General features: G+C 50.2%; 1 protein-coding gene across 1 annotated transcript in view; it reads left to right on the forward strand.

The window, feature by feature from the left end:
• Window positions 1–1,517: 1,517 nt before the first annotated feature.
• LOC139342977 (syntaxin-1B) overlaps window positions 1,518–8,029 on the forward strand; it is a 40,484-nt gene continuing 33,972 nt past the window's right edge. Inside the window, exon 1 of the mRNA XM_070980333.1 lies at window positions 1,518–2,098. The gene's annotated coding sequence lies outside the window, so the exon portion shown is untranslated. The remainder of the gene's footprint in view (window positions 2,099–8,029) is intronic.

The following is an 8,029-nucleotide window of genomic DNA, read 5'->3' on the forward strand; positions in this document are numbered from 1 at the left end:
AAGCTAGCCTCATATATCACTGCTGCCACACACACACACACACACACACACACACACACACACACACACACACACACACACACACACACACATACAGGAAGTCAGGATTGTGCTTTCAGATTAAAGCCTGTTTGGATCAGAAACAGCCAGAAGGTGTGACCTGAGTCCAGGTCCAGGATCAGGTCCAGGATCAGGTCCAGTCTGGGCTTCAGGGGTCTGAGCAGGTCGGGTTTCTGGTTTCAGGCTGCAGGAATCGAACCTGTGACCTTCAGGTTAATGGAGTTTACCTTCACTGCTATTTTAGTACAGATGCTGTGTGTGTGTGTGTGTGTGTGTGTGTGTGTGTGTGTGTGTGTGTGTGTGTGTGTGCGTGTGTGTGTGCGTGCGTGTGTGTGTGTGTGTGTGTGTTCCTACATGAACAGTATATCAATGATACATACATGTTCATAGTAATACAACAGGAAAAATACCTGCTTCAGTCAATGTACTTGAAGTATCAAAGTACTGAGTGCAGTAAACGTCAGTAGACTGAGGCAGGCGGCACGTGATTGGTCCATTTAGTGCTGAAGAAGAGTCACATGATAAACCAAACGCCCTGTTTTATGTGAGCACAGAGTGTGATGAAGAGTGTGATGAAGAAAAGCTGATTTAACACAGAGAGTTAGGAACTGTCTGTCATACTGACACCTTCTCTGAAAGGCTTCATGGTCACCACCCAGACCTCTGAGCGACCTCCGCCTCCACCGCCTCCACCAACAACAACAACAACAACAGCGCACGGCGCCCTCAGGATGACCTGTGACGTCGTCTCTGATCCTCTGAACGTTCACGCGGCGCCATCATCAGGTCGACGTCTGAATGTCCAGAAACGTCTGCAGAGCTGAACTCTGTGAGGCTAACGAGCTAACTGTAGCATGCTAACAGGCACGCCAAGGTAGTACAAGTCCTGCGTTCAACACGATATGAATACTTTGAAAGTATCAACAGTACAAGTACTCAACTATTGATGCATTCATGTGTTCATCACGTTCATGCTGCAGCTGGAGGTCACTTTAATGAAGCTCACAGCTGGTGAGCCTGAGTTTCCCTCAGCGATCAATAAAGGTTCATCTTCATCTCTAATACTTCATCATCATCATCATCATCATTTATTTATTTATTGGATTTTGTTTTATTTATCCGAATCTGAAAAGTAACTAAAGTTTGGACTGTAGTGGAGTAAAAGTACAATATTTCCCTCTGTGAATATGAAGTACTGGAGTAGTACTTCAAACTAGGCTTTAAATACAGTATTTGAGTGAATGTACTTTGTTACTCTCAGCACTAAATGCAATTATTCACACACACACACACACACACACACACACACACACACACACACACACACACACACACACACACACACCTCCCTGCCGCTGCGGGGGGGGGGGGGGGGGGGCAGCAGGTAGAGATAGAGGGTGGAGGGAGTTGACGCCTGCGCGCTGGCTCTCCATCCCCTCCGCATCGCCCCCCCCCCCCTCTTTTTCTGCAGCATCAGTACCACACTCCCTCCCCCTCCTCTCTCTCTCCCTCCCTCCTCCTCTCACCCTTTCTCTCTCTCTCTCTCTCGGTTGGTTTTCCTGCCGGGCTGCTGCTGCTTTGCGCGCTGCGGGGCCACACTGCGACCGCACCGAGGAGGAAGAGGAGAAAGCCGCGGACCGAAAGGGGGGCCAGCCTGAGCCAGAGCGGCGGAGAGGCACGATATAAAAAAAGAAGAAAAAGCAGAGGAGGAGGGTTTGAAGGCGCCGTCGCCGCACGGATAAAAAATACCTCCGAAGAAGAAGCAGAAGCAGAAGGCGGAGACGCGTCACACCGCGCTGTTCCTCCCTCCATCTCTCTGTCTCCGCTTTTCAGGGGAACCGAAGAAGAGGTAAAACACGAAGAGGAGGACGAACACGGGAAGAAATCTTGTTGGGGAATCTCGGAGCGCAAAACGACGAACGACGCGGTGCTGGAAACCTCCCCCCCTCCCCTCCCGGACCAGGGCCGATTCTCCGTTTTCTAGCAGCCAGCTCGGCGCGGCGACACCATGAAGGACCGTACGGCGGAACTGCGAAGTGTAAGCTCACATTTTCCTCTTTCTTTCCATCCATGTTGGCCTCCATGTTTCCTCCTCCTCCTCCTCCCGCTCGTCTCTTCCTCCTCCCGCAGCCGCCGCAGCTCCACGGCCTCGCCGCCTCTCCTCCGCTGCATCCGGATGCGAGCGGAGCGGCGCGGCACAAAAAAAGCCCACATTTGTGCTGTTTGGCGTGTGCGCGGAGGAGGTTCGGGGGCAGCTGGTGCTGCGGCTCTGAGCTCTTCATGCTGTGAATACTGAGTGATGTGAAAGTGGCTGCAGGAGTTGTTGAGGATGGAGCTCAAATGGAGGCTTTTCTCACACTCTCAGCTGATTTTTCTCTCACTTTCGCTGGATGTTTGGTTTGTTGTGCGGTGCGCACCGGCTGGAGGTCACGGTTTCAGCCTGGCCGCTTTCATTTTCTCTATTTTCCGCCTTGAATAAGCGGCGTTGGAGCGCGCCTCGGCGGCTTTAGACGCAGAGGCCCTGCGCGGCTTTCCGTCGTTTTTCTCCGCTCATGCAGCGCTGCACGCATGACGGGAAAACCCGTTTGGCTTTAAAAAAAAATAAAAACGCTGCCATCCATGCTAATTTGGCCGTTCATGTCCATGCATGCGTGCCTGGATGACCTGATGGAGGAGGAGGAGGAGGAGGAGGAGGAGGAGGAGGAAGAGGAGGAGGAGAGCTGACTCTGAAATGAGCCGCGGACCAAAATGCAGTGATTTTTTTTTTTTTTTTTTCCGAGGCCGCATCCTGCAGCCAGCACGCGCCTCCTCCCAGAGCCGCGTGAATGTGGGAGCATCAGTCCCGATCAGGCGGAGGCAGGATCGATGCGCGGCTGGATGGATGAATCAGGATGCAGGTGGAGCGGAGGATGCAGCTTTATCTGTTCTGCTGCTCCGCGTGCTTCCTGCCGCTCCTCCCGCTCCTGTCCGGCTGATAGTGGAGGGAGGGGGGAGGGGTGGGGGTGGGGGTCCCTTCATTGTACCGAAGCCTCACCCATTTTATGACTATGTGGCTCCGCATCGGGGGAGACTGGAGGTTTTACGCGTGCGGTATGCGGAGCGGTGCGGTGCGGCGTTGCTCTGCGAGCGAACAGCTGATGCTGGCGGTTTGGGCGGACTGTGGTGGGGTTTTGGGGGGGTGGGGATGGAGGGGGTGTCACATCAGCTGCTCAAACTCTGCAGCAGCTCCACGCGCCTCCCGCCGCCGCCACCACCCGGGTTCAACCGGGTTCGCGTCAGCCACATTCACACATCCATCGATCGATCGTTTCATTGATTTATTGGATTTTCTTCAGCTGCATCTTCCTCCTTCCTTCCATTTCTGTGTGTTATAGATACATTTTAGGTGGATCTATCAGATACTATTGATCCGCAGCTGATCAATAGTATCTGATCCATAAATCAGCAGCTGAAAGGTGTGTGTGTGTGTGTGTGTGTGTGTGTGTGTGTGTGTGTGTGTGTGTGTGTGTGTGTGTGTGGCTCAGCAGTTTACCGCACTGCTGTCCCTCCGTCCCTCCATCACTTCAATCTCTCCATCTTTTTCTCTTCTTTCCTCCGTCTTTCTTCATCCCTCCATCGTCCTCCGTCATCCATCCACCTCCTACAGTCTACAGCTTTCCTCCATCTTCTGTCCCTCCTTTTTACTCCTCCGTCCCTCCCTCACCCTGTCATCACTCCTTCCCTCTCTTAATCCATCCATCTTTCTTCATCTTTACTGCCTCTTGACTCTCTCCTTTCTTTTCCTCCTCACACCCTCCACCCTCTGTCTTCTCCTGTCTCCGTCCATCCTCCGTCACCCTCGGTGTCTCCGTCCTCCTTTTGTTTCCTGTCTGAGCTGAAAAAGTTTGGATGGACACGTTTCATCGTTTGACCTTTGACTGCAGCTCATTAATGATGTCGCCTCGCCGTGTCTCTTCTTCTGTGGTGGTTTAACGGCAGCGGCCGTCCAATCAGCTCCACCGGCTGTTTGTCTCCATCAGCGAGTTCAGTTCAGTTCATACGAGAGCCTCAAGTGGCTGCAACGCTTCCTCTCCTCCATCATTCATCCCTCCATCATTCATCCCTCATCATTCATCCCTCCATCATTCATCCCTCCATCATTCACCCCTCATCATTCATCCCTCCATCATTCACCCCATCCCTCAATCATTCATCCCTCCATCATTCATCCCTCATCATTCATCCCTCCATCATTCACCCCATCCCTCCATCATTCATCCCTCATCATTCATCCCTCCATCATTCATCCCTCCATCATTCATCCCTCATCATTCATCCCTCCATCATTCATCGCTCCATCATTCATCCCTCCATCGCTCCATCATTCACCCCATCCCTCCACCATTCATCCCTCCATCATTCATCCCTCCATCATTCACTCCATCCCTCCATCATTCATCCCTCATCATTCATCCCTCCATCATTCATCCCTCCATCCCTCCATCATTCACTCTATCCCTCCATCATTCATCCCTCCATCATTCATCCCTCATCATTCATCCCTCCATCATTCACTCCTCATCATTCATCCCTCATCATTCATCCCTCCATCATTCATCCCTCCATCGCTCCATCATTCACTCCATCGCTCCATCATTCATCCCTCATCATTCATCCCTCCATCATTCACCCCTCCATCATTCATCCCTCCATCGCTCCATCATTCACTCCTCCATCGCTCCATCATTCATCCCTCCATCGCTCCATCATTCATCCCTCCATCGCTCCATCATTCACTCCTCCATCCCTCCTCCGTCTGCTCCTCCTCCTTCCAGCCCTTCTCTCAGCTCTCCTACATCCACCCATCACTTCTTGTTTTCATCCTCTCCTCCTCCTCCTCCTCCTCCTCCCATCCCCCACCCCTCCACCATCATTTCCATCTTTGCTGCCTCCTCCTCTCTCCTGTTTACAGCCCTCATCCCTTCATCCTCTCACTCACTGTGCGCTGCACCTTCATTCTGTGTGAGTGACACAGACACCACAGAGGAAGAGATGAAGGGCGCTCCTCCTCGCTGCTCCGTCTCGTTTCCACTCGTGGTCGTTAAGGCGCCTCTCGTCCTGTCGGCCATGTTGGACGATGGCTGGACTCAGTAATCGTGCCGGTAACAGATGCTGCTGCATCATGCCGCGGCAGCAGCTCTGTAGTAATAATTATATTTTTATGTAATCGTCCACATCACAGTGACGCTGGCTGCTCTCCTCCTCCTCCTCTTCCTCCTCCTCCTCCTCCTCCTCTTCCTCCTCCTCCTCCTCCTCCTCCTCCTCCTCCTCCTCCTCCTCCTCCTCCTCCTCCTCTTCCTCCTCCTCCTCCTCCTCCTCCTCCTCCTCCTCCTCTTCCTCTGAGCAGCTCCGAGTGCACACGAGTGTGAACGAAGGCTGTGAGTGTGTGAATGAATCCTTCAGTCTGTGGCTCCTGACGCTCCAGCTCGGTCAAACATGTCTGAAAGCATCACCAGAGACAGGAAGTGACAGACAGGAAGTGACAGACAGGAAGTGACAGACAGGAAGTGCAGCGCGGTGACTTCAGGCCTGAGAGCGAAGCCGGAGCTCAGGGCTCAGATTGATTGATTGATTGATTGATTATTGGAGCTTCTGTGTGTCACAGATGATTTGGCTTCGTTTGGTCAAACAGAGTAAAACTGTGATTCTGGGACGTCACCGAGACGAAACGCTGTGTCATTGTTCCACCTGCGCAGGAAATGCTTGGTCATGTTAGACGGCGGCGGTCAGCTCTCCGCAGAGCTCGGCTGTTTCTGGTTACTGTGACATTTCAACACGTCGGCTTTGCTTCACAGTCGATCAGCAGACGAACCGTCAAGCTGAGACCGCAGTTGTCCCTCGTCTCCGTCTCTGTCGGAGAAGAAGAGAGAACAGGAGACAAAATAAAAATTGGCCGACAGGCAGACGACAGCGTCGCCTCCTGCGGCTGCTTCTCCTGCAGACGCTGAGCTGATGTTGACCAGATGTTTCTTCTTCTCTGGAATATTTCACTTCCTGTGTGAACGCAGCGACACACTGACGGCGGAGAGGGAAACCATCTTTAGTGAAACGCTCAGAAGACTGAACAGGGTTTGGCTGAGGGAGTTTTTCTGAAATCCTACAAATACTACGAACACTGAAGGTCTGGAGCCGTGAGACACCGAGAGTGGCTGAAGTACTGCAGTAATACACAGTACTGAGGTGATTGGACTTTGAGTAGTTCTACTTTTTGCTGCTTGATATTTTCCTTTAGTTCAGATTCAGGTCATTAATACGCAATATTATCAAAAACTAAAGCTTTATTATTATTGATCAAAGTAGTCAGTAAAGTATAGTGAAGTACCCAGCAGCATCATCTGGTACTTTAAGTATTAGTACCAGTATTACAACATGTACTTCTGTGAAAGTTCTGACTTCTTCTTCCACCACTGTTCAAAAAGAGAGACAAGGAATGCTGGGTAATGAAGTGCTCAGCTGTGTGTGTGTGTGTGTGTGTGTGTGTGTGTGTGTGTGTGTGTGTGTGTGTGTGTGTGTGTGTGTGTGTGTGTGCCTGCATGTGTGTGTGTTGCTGCACCATATCCCATTTCAGTCTCATTGATTGGGACAGATGGGGGTGGGGTTGAGGGCCAAGTGGGGACATAATTCACCTTCATATGGATGATTTAAAAACAAGCTGTGTGTCACACACACACACACACACACACACACACACACACACACACACACACACACACACACACACACACACACAGCGTCATGCTGTAGAATGAGATCATCTCATTTATTGGCAGCTTTGATTCTGTCCGTCAGATCTGACCTCCAACATTTTCTTCACTGCAGGTGAATCAGTTCTAATGTTCTCTGCTCGGTTCTCCACTGTTCTGCTCTACCTGTACCTGCACCTGCACCTGTACCTGTACATGTACCTGTACATGTACACGTGCCTGTACACGTACCTGTATCTGTACACGTACACGTACACGTACACGTACACGTACACGTACACGTACACGTACACGTACCTGTACCTGTACCTGTACCTGTGCTTGTACTTTACCTGTACGTGTACTTGTGTGTACTTGTAGAGAGGACTGGAGATGACACCATGATGAGCAGGAAATCAATGAGATCTCTGAGGACACGAAGACTCGTTCTAAGCTAACAAAAACACAACGGTTCTGACTTTCAGGTGATTGAACAGGAATGAAAACAGAACTATGAGGACTGCAGGTCAGTCCTTTTTCCAGCTGCTCCAATCAGATTGCTGCTTTCTCACTGACCAATAATGAAGATGATTGATATAAAACCGAATGAAACTGGCCAGACCACCTGGATCCAGACCACAATAAACCACCTAGATCCAGACCAGAATAATCACGTGCTTGTGTCGGTGACATCACTCCGACGTGTGGGCGGAGCTTGCATTCAGTTTTCTGAAGCTAGCGTAGCTCATTAGCTGTGTCTCTGTCACAGTGTGAACGATTAATCAAACGCTATACGATAAAACACGAACAAGCTCGTTTTGTTTCATCTTCTTCTCACGTCTGTCCTTTGACTTAGTTTAACATTTCTAATGCAGGACTTTTACTTTATTGGAGTATTTTCACTGTGAAGTGTCAGTACTTGTAAATACTTTGAATAATATCACTGCACTCACTGCATGTTAGCAGCTAGCTGCTAGCTGCTAGCAGCTAATGACGTCAAGACAAAATGTTCATTTGAAATAGTTTGAAAGCTAAACGACACTTTGAGAAATGAAGTGTCTTTATTATGGAGACCAACTGCAGCCAATCACCATCAGTCACCTGAAATCACCTGAGTCAAACGATAAATAAATCATTTTTCTTTAATAAAACTGTAAAATGAGGAAATGCAGTTTATGTAAATAAGGAAACATCATCTGATCCAATCAAACCAATAATCTAATCTAAGCTTATTGATCAGCTGCCAT

Source organism: Chaetodon trifascialis, chromosome 15 (genome assembly GCF_039877785.1).
Source record: "Chaetodon trifascialis isolate fChaTrf1 chromosome 15, fChaTrf1.hap1, whole genome shotgun sequence".
NCBI classification, from domain to species: domain Eukaryota; kingdom Metazoa; phylum Chordata; class Actinopteri; order Chaetodontiformes; family Chaetodontidae; genus Chaetodon; species Chaetodon trifascialis.